This window comes from Cannabis sativa, chromosome 3 (genome assembly GCF_029168945.1).
Source record: "Cannabis sativa cultivar Pink pepper isolate KNU-18-1 chromosome 3, ASM2916894v1, whole genome shotgun sequence".
Classification (NCBI taxonomy): Eukaryota; Viridiplantae; Streptophyta; class Magnoliopsida; order Rosales; family Cannabaceae; genus Cannabis; species Cannabis sativa.
In genome coordinates this window covers 17,975,839-17,988,782 of record NC_083603.1, presented here as the reverse complement: position 1 = coordinate 17,988,782, position 12,944 = coordinate 17,975,839, and positions in this window count along the sequence as shown.

The window sequence follows — 12,944 nt, the reverse complement described above, 5'->3', positions numbered from 1 at the left end:
TATCCCAGTCGCGACGGGAACTGCAGAAAGATTTTCAAGAAATCGCTGCTTAACCCCGTCGCGACGGGGGCATTGCCAGTCGCGACGGGGACCCAGAGACGGGATTTTTGGGCAGTTTTGTAATTTCACGAATTTTAAAGATGAGATTTGGTTTAAATAGAGAGAGTTCGTGAAAATTAGGATTCATTCAGAATTAGAACCCTAGAAACAAAGAAGGAGGCTAGAAGAGCGGCTTGTGGCGACCCGAATCAATTGCTTCAACTAGTTCTTTCTCTTCTCTTTAATTTTTCTATGCTATTTTCTGTTTCAATGTTAATTATGGATTTGATTATGGATGTTTTGAACTAAACTCCTATTTAGGGAGAATGATGAATGTTGTTTAAGCTTTTCCTAGTTAATGAATAATTGCCATTCCTCCATCTTGATTGTGAACACTATTCATATTTGTGTTTAATTTCCATGTGCAAGATTGATCACCTTTTACATGTTTTATGATCTCAATTCGAAATCTGAAAAGTGAGAATTGAGAATGCTAAAATTGGATTGTCTAGGTTTTGATGTGAAACGAAAGTATTTACATAGCCTTTGTGACATTTAGATTATTGCTTAATGCTGATTTCATGTTAGTTTAATTAAGAGATTAATTAAAGAGCATGAGATTTAGAACCTAGAAGATCTGAAAAGAGCTAGGTTAATTTATAATCTGTCATTCACTTCAAGAGAAGGCTAGCAATTAGACATTAACATTGGTAACTTAACAACAGGATTCGTCTCCCTATTCTCTCATCTTGATTAATATTCACTTGTTTCTTTAAGTTTCTTGAATTTCTTTCTTCCTTTTTCAATCATAAATACTTTTGATTTGCCAAATAGAATTATAAGTATAGTTTAGTAGTAATTAATCCAATTCCCTGTGGTTCGACCTCACTTGCGTGAGTATACTACTTGATTGCGTGCACTTGCGTAGTGATCATAAATTTAGCAACAAATGCATATTTATTCTTAACTGTTAGCTTATTTAACTCCCGATAGTCGATGCACATTCTCAGAGACCCATCTTTCCTCTTGACAAATAATACCGGAGCTCCCCAAGGTGACACACTAAGCCGAATAAACCCTATGTCAAGCAACCCCTGGAGCTGAATTTTCAATTCCTTAAGTTCAACTGGAGCCATTCTATAAGGAGCCTTGGGAACCGGTTCGGCTCCCGGTGCCAAATCAATTATAAAATCAATTCCTCGCTGAGGTGGTAAACCTGGAAGTTCTTCAAGAAAAACATCTAAAAATTCTCGAACCACCTTGATGTCTTCTGGCCGAACAAAGTCTGGCCGACTGGTGTCTAATACCACGGCCAGAAACCCTAAAAATCCGTCACACAACAATTCCTTAGCTGATAAGGCCGAAATCACTGGGATTCGAGATCCCTGAACCGAACCGACAAAAACAAACGGTTCTTTCCCTTCTGGTTGGAAGATTACCATCTTCCTCTTATAGTCAATACTAGCTGAATATTTGGATAAGAAATCCATTCCTAGTATGATATCGAAATCTGCTACGCTCATTTCTATTAGGTCAGCACTTAACTCCCTATCGTCAATTCTGATCGGCATAGACCTAATCCACCTTTTGGAGATAACTAACTCTCCGCCAGGTAATAGGGCTCCAAACTCTGATTCGTAACTATCGTGTGGTCTATCCAATTTACTAAAGATTATGGCTGCCACATAAGAATGTGTGGCCCCAGAGTCAAACAATACAGAGAAGTAAAAGTCATTGACCGAGAGCTGACCTGTCACCATTGAAGGACTGCTTCTGCATCAGCCTGAGTAAATGGCGAACACCCTTGCTGGAGTGGATTTCACTGGAGCCTTTGGTGCTTCGGTTCTGAGTTGAGGGCAATCCCTCTTGTAATGTCCTGGCACGCCACATTGAAAGCACCCTTGTCCTCTACACTCCCCCAGATGGTGCCTTTTACAACTGGGGCACTCTAGGTAAGTGAATCGGGTCTTAGAACTACTCTGGCGACTGCCTCGACCCTGGTTCCCCCAGAACCTCTTGTTCTAACCTGAGCCACCGGTTGCAGTGGATGCTTTCCTTTTCTGATCTATGGCCGAACCACTGCCTCCCCTGCTAAAGCCTAAAGAAGGAGGGCTAGGAGCCCCACCAACCACTGGAGTCCTAGCAGACTCTGTCATGCATCCAACTGGGCCCTCAGCTCACAGTGCTTTTTCCACCATTTCAGCATAGGTGGTTTTATCATCGATGGTAATCATCAAATCATGTCGAATCTTCACATCCAACCCATCCAGGTATTTTTCCTTTTTATTGAAATCGGTTGGCACAATTCCCGAGGCCAACCTCGCTAAACGATCAAACTGGGTCGTATACTCTATAACACTCATGTTTTCCTTCTGGGTCAAGTGAGTGAACTCTTTTCTTTTGGCACTTCTAACAACCTCATTATAATACTTGGCATTGAAAAGTTCCTGGAACTTTTCCCAAGTCATTGTAGTGACGTCATGTATCATGGACACCATGTCCCACCAAACTAAGGCATCCTCCTGGAACTGAAAAGTGGCACAGACCACTCTATCATTTCCAGTAACGCCCATGAAATTCAAGATTCTTGTAATCACTGTTAGCCACTACTCGGCTTTCATAACGTCCGGACCTCCCAGAAAAAACTGGAGGTGCTTTCTTGCGAAACCTTTTATACAGTGGTTCCATCCGATTCGTTGCAGCAATCGGTTCAGCCTACACAGTAGGGGCAGGAGTTACTGGTATTTCTGGAGCAAGGACTGCAGGAGCACCCTGCTGTCTTAACTGCCGAATCTCTTCAACTTGATCAATAATCCTGGTTTACATTTCTGTAAACCTATTTCCCAATCTTGGGCAGCCTGGGCAACCTGCGGCGAGCTAGCATAAACCCGACCTCGTGCCCTGCCTCTAAGGCCTCTGCTCCAGCCACAAACGTTTAGGGGAATCTGAACTTCCTGACCGCCACAGGATTTAACCGAGTTACCTAACTCCTGGTATTTCACCCGGCGTTCACACTACTGGAATGGCCTTCGTAACCAAGAGCTAGTCTGGTCTTATCGTGATCAAGAAAAACTTACTAATGCCGCTAATTTAGAAATTAAAAATATGCGCCTATTCTAATATCAGGCTACTAACATGCTTCCTAACAGGCTTTTCTTAATTCATACTATTAAAATAAACTACTAAAGCAATAAAAGCTTACTGAACCGTGGAACGAGCTAACTGCTGATGATGATTGTACATGTCGTGACGATCTTCGAAAGACAACCTGACGACTCTGATATCAAATTGTAACACCCTAACTAGCATAGGCGTGTTAACGTGATTTTAAACATACTGTGCAGCTCGTTGCTAATCAACGAGGTTAATGAAAATCGTGATTAATTAAAATTTTGCTATTTAATTAAAACTTATAATATTACATATAAAATATTTTGGGATCCTGTTTACAAAATACTTTACAAAAGTTTGCTAGTCATTTACAAAATATTTGTCGCCCAGCGACTAACAACAAAAGTCCTGATGTCCCGAGGATCGTACGCTTCAGGCCTAACCGCCCCGACATGTACAATCTTCATCTGCTCGTCCTCACGGTTCCTCAACTTTAGCCTTGCCCTTACCTACACATAAACATAACACTGTGAGGCGACAGACTCAGTAAGAAAAGCAGAAATCATATAACATACATATATCACGGATTATGATCAAACGCCCATACCCCTGACCATAACTCTAATTCCCGTGTCCCACACGGTACTGAGTCTTGAACATTCGTACGATGGTACTTTTGACATAGTAATAGCCTATACTCGGTACACTAGTCATACTCTAGCCGTACCGATGTGTTACTGTATCAGCCTATACTCGGTATGTCAGTCATACTCTGACCATACCGATGTGATACTGTCAAATAGTACGGTACTATCGACCATAATATCAGCCTATACTCGGTACGCTAGTCATACTCTAGCTGTACCGATGTGATACTGTCGGATAGCACGAAGCCAACATACATATCTAATGTAATCTAACAGGCTTCCTCACATGCACGCTAAACATGTAAATACATATGCAAACTGTTATACTGATCTTACCTCGATTCCAAATTCAGGTGTGTCGGTCAACCTGAGTAGAACAATCTGCTCGGCGAATTACAGGCTCCTAAATCACATCAAGCACAACACTGATAAGCGATACGCTAAATCACTTCCCGGGGACTTAAACTTGAAACTAAAAGTTTCCCTATGGATAAATAACCTGGCCATACCCTAAATATCTCAAAAATGGGAAAAACTAGGGTTCCCAAAATTGCCCCAACCGGTAGACCGGTTCCCGAACTGGAATTCCGGTTCTGGGAAAAATTCCGAGAAGCCAACCGGAATTCCGATTCCTACAGGCCTCCCTGAACCAGAATTCCGGTTCAGTGCAGGAATTTTTCAAAATTTCATTTTTCAACCAATTCAACACCAATCCAAGGCAAACTTTCCAGACCTGTTCTAAACACCCTAAAGAATATTTTCCAAGCAATAAAACGAGTACCCAAACTTAAAATCAAGTTTCACCATGCGAGAGCAAAGTTTGAGCTCTAAAGCTCAAACCTTGAACAAACCTCACAAACAGCCATCAAAACCTTCCAAATCAGCATAAATAAACATAATCTAACTCTAGAAAACAAATTCATACACCAACAGCAATCACAGAACTCAAACACCCAATTCATGCAAAAATCTCTTCACTAAAAGCTTAAGAAAATAAAGGAGATTAAGTTTAAGAATTCTACCTTGGATTATATCACTAACACTTGCTCTACAACTCTGATTGATTGCAGACAGAAAACACCCCCATAGCTGCTGGTTCTTTAGGGTTCGACAAAGAGGAACAAAGAAAATGGTTTTTCTCTCAAATTTCCATTTCCTTAAATTCCCAAATAACAACATAACACTTAAGTTATTCTAACATATTATGGCCAGTTGCCACTTTAAAATTTAGCCACCAATTCTAAGGGTAAATGACTAAAATACCCTTCCCCACAAGCATAAATATCAAAATGGTCCAAGGGTAAAATGGTCATTTCTAAAATTTTGACAAATCCCGACATTCCCAATGTCCAACTATACCGCCTCGCTATACTAGAATACTAAGATGTGATTCTACTAAGCCATAAATAAATATCTTTTTCAGATTTTATGATTTAATTTAAATAAATAAAATAACAAAATTTAAAAGTTAGCAAAATATCTTACTTCTATTTAAAATTACATGATTATAGTTATCTTATTTTTAAATTTAAATAAGGTCAAATTATTTAAAAAATATATATATTTAATTTAAAATTTAAAATCTGACCTTAAATTTAAAAATAAGATAAGATATAATCAAATTTAATAATAAGATAGATAATTAAGCAAAAAAGATAAATATTTACTATTTTTAAATTCAAATTACTCTAATATCATGAATTAATTTTAAAAAAAAATTAATTAATTTAATTATGATATTTAGAATTGAATTAGGAATAGTAAATGTCTAAATACAAAACTACACAAAAAATCGGAAGTTAAATCCATGAAATAGCATGAAAAATCGAAGAAAAACGAAAAAAAAAAATGCGAGCTGTACGGACAGTATGCATTGCATACTGTCCATGGGAGCGAATGGGAGTTCTTGGGCGAGGAAACATGGCGCAGCAAGGGTGCTGCATGATTTCCGCGCGCGCGTGATGCAGTAACACCACCCCAATATTTTCGAAACTTCAAAAAATCATAACTAATTCAAATTAAATCGAAATTGAGTTCTGTAAGAAAGTAAATTGCTTAATTTTTTCCATACTATCCAATAAAAATAATTCCAGAAACAGATATTCAATTATTTTTCACGAAAATTCACAAACATCAATCAATCATCAAACAACACTCAAAACAACATGATACCATCCAAAACACAAACAAATCGTTTTAAGTCCAAATTTCTTGCAAGCAAATCAATTACCATGGCTCTGAGGCCAGTTGTTGGAAATTATTTTACCAGGATCTTAGATCTACTCACAAGTATGTTGATTAACATCCTAAATATGAACTTCTAAAAACGATTATGAAATAAGCACATATAAAGTATGAGAAACCTTACATTGGGTGCAGCGGAATAATATGACTCCTTCAATTCAGATCTCTAACCCTTGTATCATTTCTGTCGCAGAGTATTATCAAGATCTGAAACTGGATCTCTTTCACTCATTCTTTAGTGCTGAAACTCCTTCTTGTTGAATGTCTTTCTTCACGATCTTCCTCACTATGATTGAGGTATCACTTGTTGTATGTGGGCACTACTCTAACACTAAGTATTTCAAAATTTAAAGGAAGAAGAAAGAGGAGAAGGTGGCGGCTATGAATAGAGAGAGAAGGCTCAGGTTTTTCTCTGAAGGAAAAAGTAGAAAGTTAAGTGTAAATTTCCTCAAGCCTTCACTATCTATTTATAGCATTCCACTAGGGTTAGGTTTGAATTATTTGGCATTAAAATAATGAAAATATCAGATGTAAAACCCTACAAAAGTGGTCGGCCCTATACAGTATGGATTTGGGCCTTACTTTTTGCAATTTTGCAGTTTTATCTTTTCTGCATCTCATTTTCTCAAAAACGCCAATTTTAAAATTCAACCATTTAAATGTCAATTCTAACTATTTAATAACTATAAACAATTATTAAATAATATTATCATTTATCATATTTATTAATTGAACCATACAAAGTATCATGATTAACAAATATGCCCCTAAAACTCTTTCCTTACAATTTCGCCCTTACTTAGTGAAAAATTCACAAATAAACATAGTCTAAATTGAGAATTATAATTGATTAATCAAAACCAATTATATGAGCCTTACAAGCAATATTATCTCAACTAGTGGGGGGACCATGGGTCTATATAACCGAGCTTCCATTAAGGAGATCAAGAATTTATAACCTAAATTCACTCACTTATTAATTCTTCGTTGAATCCACGCATAGAACTTAGAATTGCACTCTCAGTATATAGAATGCTCTATATGTTCCACCATATAGACACATCATTAGTTATCCATTGTTATAATCCTAATTTGATCAATGATCCTCTATATGAATGATCTACACTGTAAAGGGATTAGATTACCGTTACACCCTACAATGTAATTTATCCTTAAAACACTTAACCCCGTATAAATGATATTTCAGCTTATTTGAAATGAGTACTCCTCCATTTATTTTCGTTTGGTCAAGCTCGAAGGAGATCATCCTTTACTTACTATTCGCCAGATAGAAGCTATAGATTCCATGTTTATGTTAGCGCTCCCACTCAATTGCACTACCGTGTTCCCAAAATGTACGTATCACCTTGACCTAAAAGTAGGCTTAACTAACAAATCAAAGAACACGAATAGCCTCTTGAGATTGAGCCTAATCATAACAGGATTAAGATCATTTGATCTAGGATCAACTAGGCGATATTGACTTGAATAGATATTACAGTAAGTTTAATAAATCTAAGTCAAAGTTCAATATCGGTCCCTTCTGATGCATACTCCATGCATCCAACCTGAGCTTTACTTTAACCAATGCTCTGGAAAGAACATAGCATTTCTCCAAATGCAAGTAAACTCTGTTGTAGATTATCATATCAGTAAAACCCTATGTCTGATAAATCTAGGAATCTTTATTCACATAGTCATGTTCACTTTCCAATGTGTTGACAGCACAATAAACAGGATCAAGTATGTGAAAAGGGTTTCAGATGAATTCATACATTATGTACATATAATCATGAAATTAATCATGTAAACCATGCAACTTTAAATGATATTTCTGATCTATATTAATAAGTAAATCTGATTATATTGAAATGAGTTTTATTTAGGGCATAAAACCCAACAAACTCCCACTTGCACTAATATAAAACAAAAAGTGCATTTCAAATAATCTCAGCACCTTGATATACAAATCAAGTGTAGTAGTAGTAAACTCCTCGTAATAGGATCTGAAAGGTTGATTTAAACACAACCTTTTCTCCACCATTACTCTTCCTTAATCACAAAATCATTAATAATGTAAAATTCCTCTCTATATGTCTACTCTTTTTGGGATACTGGATTCTATACTTTTGGCAACTACTTTTGGTTAATCAGGAAATTAACACTAGTAGTTAAGGCAATTTGGAATGGTACCAAAAATGTATAGAACTTTCCTTAGACTGAATAAGTACCTTTCCTGCAACTTTAACATTCAGTCCCTTTCTGGTAGACCTAGAGACTTCATATAGGTTTTTACACTTCTCCAAAATCACTATTCCACCCCCAGAGTAATCACCATCTTATCAGAAAGATTTTCTAGCACAAAGGCAAATCTCGAAATCTGATGTGGTATAGTCTAAGAGTTTTAAATACACCCTTATTGACTAACATATAGTTCCTCTTCTTAATCTTAAGATTTACTTGATTGTCTTCCAATGTTCTTCTCCTGGATTAATCTGATAGCTACTCATTACTCCCACTCAACAGCAGGTGTCTGGTCTAAGGCATACAAAAGCATATCTGAGACCTCTCATTGTTGATATAAGAAATTCTTTCATGGCTTTATCTTTTCTGGAATAGTTGAGACTTTTCCTTAGATAAAATCTATGCCTAGAAGTCGAGAAGCTTCTATAGATTGCCATTAGAAAGAAAATGCTTCAGCATCTTACTAAAGTAAGTTGCTTGCATTAGAGTAAGTAATTACCAGGTGTACCATAAGCCATAGGTTTAGATAAACTCAAACCTATAATACTAGGAACAGGAAGTTTTGTTAAGTCCATTGAATAGACTTATACACAAAATTTCCTTTTATGTCCCTGTAATAGAAAGTTTAGGTTACACCATGTGAATGGATTAAACCATAGTTCTATTGGCTTTTCTTCTTAGTTTCTTATCTTGACAATCCATTACTTGTTTAAACTCACAATAGATTTTAATCACTAGTGTCTTCCAAGTCATAAGAAGGTGAGTTCCTAGAAACTCTCCCACTACGACAAGGTACCGTGAATTATGTCTAAGAAAACTAAATGGTATTAACCTCTTTGGTTGTGACAAGACAACAGAAGCAGTGGGATCATCATATGTCAAATAAGATGATAGAACACTTTTGGAATCAAGAAATAAATATATCCTTTATTTGCTACTTTGTTTTTCAGACTTAGTCATTTTCTTAGAAAAGTAGTATTTGTTTAAACAAACACTTTCTTATCTAATGACTATGGGATGGTCCACCCCTAATCACTTAGAATAGCTAACAAACATGCAAACCATGGTTAACAGTTCTAGCTTTTCTTAAGATTTTGATTAGGTCATCCATGAATCTAGTAATGATTTACATTAAGTATACAACCATTACATCATTCTGAAATTGTATTACCATAGAAGGTTTTAGGCAACAACTAGTAACTAATCATCAATATGCAAATCGAAATTTCTGGGGAAGTAAGTTTGGATATGATTCAAAAATCACTGTAATGATCTTTGAACTGCATATCTACTAACTATTTCTCCACCCCTATCAGTTCGCAAGATCTTTAACCACTTACCTTAATGGTTTTAACCATTGCTAGAAATTTATGAAATTTTTTAAACATTTCAAATTTCTTTGCATAAGGTATAATCTAGAGTGATCGTTTTAAGAATACAACAAAAAACTCATATCCACCCCTGAATGTACATCCATCTACGAATGAGATGAACAACTTTCAGTGGATATAGGCAGATTAACTCTTTGCAAAGATTGATCTTGTCTAAACCACTATGAACAAGATACAAATGCCATAGATTAATAAAATGTGGTTGTGTCTTTTGATGACTTAGGTTTAGTTACAGCAAAGAGTTATTAGAATAGTGCAAGTGGATCCTGGTCACAGAATACTAAACTCATATTCCATACAGTTTGAATCCATTAATAGAAGATGGATATTAAACACTTGTGAAAGTGTAACTGTAATGTATTATGGAATTAGAAATATAAGAAAATTTTTGTTTGGAATCTAAAATTAAAGTCAAAGACTTAAATTTATACCAAATATAATGAGTAATTCTTTCTTGGACCACCACGACTAATATAATTCTAAGTCTGATTTGCCCATACAAGTAGGAGATATCTAAGATTGAGGATTTATATCATTTTGGGATAGAATTTCGGGAATATAATCAAAAGTGTCGTTTAATTTCTTAAAAGAAAATAGAATGACATTAAATGATTTATAGACCATTCATCCAATGATATGTTATTGAGCTAATTCGAAATGAATAAGCTAAGAGGAATTAGGATAATTTCGTTTATAAATAAGAATCCAACGATGCTTCGACTAGCGAGAGTCAAAGTAATCTTATTTATATATATAATCTTCTTGTTCCATATCGTAAAAATACTAGTCTAAGGTGTCATCAATTGATAAACAGCTAGATGTTGCATATACAATATTTATCTTTCGAGATCTAACACTATTATGTATGTCTAATGGTGAAAATCCACTAGGGATTTATCTCATTAGATAAACAAACCATGTTAGACCAACAATGAAGATTCAAAATTAAACTACAACTTAATAACAGAAAATAACATGGTTCAATATAAATTCATACACAATTCAGAAATTATTAAACATATAGCAAGTAGGAATGACAAGTGAAAATACTAAAACATACAATCCTAAATGATTTCCAAGATTTCCAACAAATTGATACAGTGTCCCGGTAGGCGAGAGTCAAAGTATCATTCATTGAATAGATTTGTCAGCTCATCTAAAATGCAAACCATTCTAGCAACCTTTTATTCGATCAAAATAAGAATCCAACATTGTCCCGGTAAGCGAGAGTCAAGGTTATTCTCATTTTATGAGCTTCCACCATTGTTTCATGTTTTATAAGTTTATCTCTAAGTAGTCACCGTAGGGGGGAGTCTAATAGAGACGAAAACTTACAAAACACTTATCAAATGAGATCTTACGGTGTTAAATGCGTTCAACGAATAACCATCCATAAGGGGGACGAAGTCTAGCGTCTCGAGGTTATATTGAAAACATTTAACTATTGTAAGACCAACAATGGAGATCGAATGTCCTAATAATAATAAAGCTCATTATTTAAAGAGAGTTGCATTTTCTTTAATACTTATTTTAATCTATTTATTTTAAATATATATTTATTTAATTAAAATTTCCAATTTAGAATGAAAAATTCTAAATATAAATTTTAATTTAATATTTATAAATATTACTTAGATGGATATGAAAATAACATGAATTATTTCCATCTTAGTAATAATTTCCAATAAATATTTAGTAAAATATTCAATTTAAGTTGTTACAAAATTAATTTAAATTAACTTACAACTCAAATTTAATTTTCTATAAATATATATTGCATTTCGAAAAATTGAAGTATTTAAGAATACAATTTTCGAAATTGCTTTAAAATAAAATAAAAATAAATTCTGGAAAAAATCATTCTAATTTAATGTTGGCCGAAAATTAATTAATAAAATTAATTTACAACAAAAAATATAATTTTCCTATTTAATTAAATATATAAGAAAAATTTCAAATATTTAAGTATGATGATGAAAATCAACTTAAATATTAATTTTCTATTTAATTAAATACACTAAAAAAATACTTCAAGCAAAAACAGATAATATCTATCCAGATTTTCATGGACTAATTAATTCAATTTCTAATAATATATTTTAATTCATTTATTTTAAATTAATCAATAAATGAAAAAATCATTGATTTAAGTTGGTCCAAGAATTAATTGAAATAAATCATTAATTTACAACTTAATCTATTTTCAAGGTAAATTCAAAATCATCTTGCATTATGAAATGCAATTTCGAAAATTGATTAATAAAATAAAGAAAAAATATATTTTAAAAATTATTTAAATTTAGTTGAAAAAATAAATTTCAACTAAAACTAATTTTCTATTTAATTAAGTGTCATGAAAAGGAAATATTTAAGTATCATGATGAAAATCAACTTAGATATTTAATTTTCAATTTAATTAAATGTATTAAATTCAAGAAATAAATAATTAAGTGTAGAAAAGGCTTAAATATTAATCTCTAGTTTAATACTAGGAAAAAATATACTTAAAATAAATTGTACCAAAATTAATTATTTAAATAATTAATTTCACAATGTATAATATTTTCCTATTTAATATTAGAAATAATAAGTAGTGTAGAAATAACTATCTAGAAAATATCTTATTTGACTAAGTATCTTTTCCACAAAATTTGAAAAAAAAATATCTTGTTTAAGTTGTTTTAGAAGAATCTAAAATCAACTTAAATATCTTTCAAATTAGATTTAATTAAATTTAAAATTAAGTCATAACCACTTATTTAAAAATATTCCATTTTAAGTTAATATTTGAAAAAATATCAACTTAAAAAATATCTAAAGAATCTTAATAACCAATTCCTAAAATTCCTCAACTTAATTTTGAAATTTTAAATCCAAAAGATATTCAGATTTAAGTTGATTAGTTATAGATAACTAAATATCAACTTAAATAGGAATATTTAATGAAAAATTTAAATTAAGCTTCAGAAAGAATCTAGATGGTTATAATTCTATATTTAATTAAATACAAGAAAATACATATAGTTTAGCTTAGAATAAAATTCTTTAAACTATAGTTTTCTTAAATTAATTTCAAAATAAATGAAATTAATTATGTTGCTAATCAATTTTATTAGGTTAAACTAATTTAATTAACCTAGTACAGTTATCCAAATCACGCAAATGGGTCTTCACAATTGGGGTAGTTCATGTGAGGGGGGGATGGGTTCAGTATGTCGTACCCACTACTATGGCTCCCAACTCTCACACAAGGCCCAAAAGAGAGAAA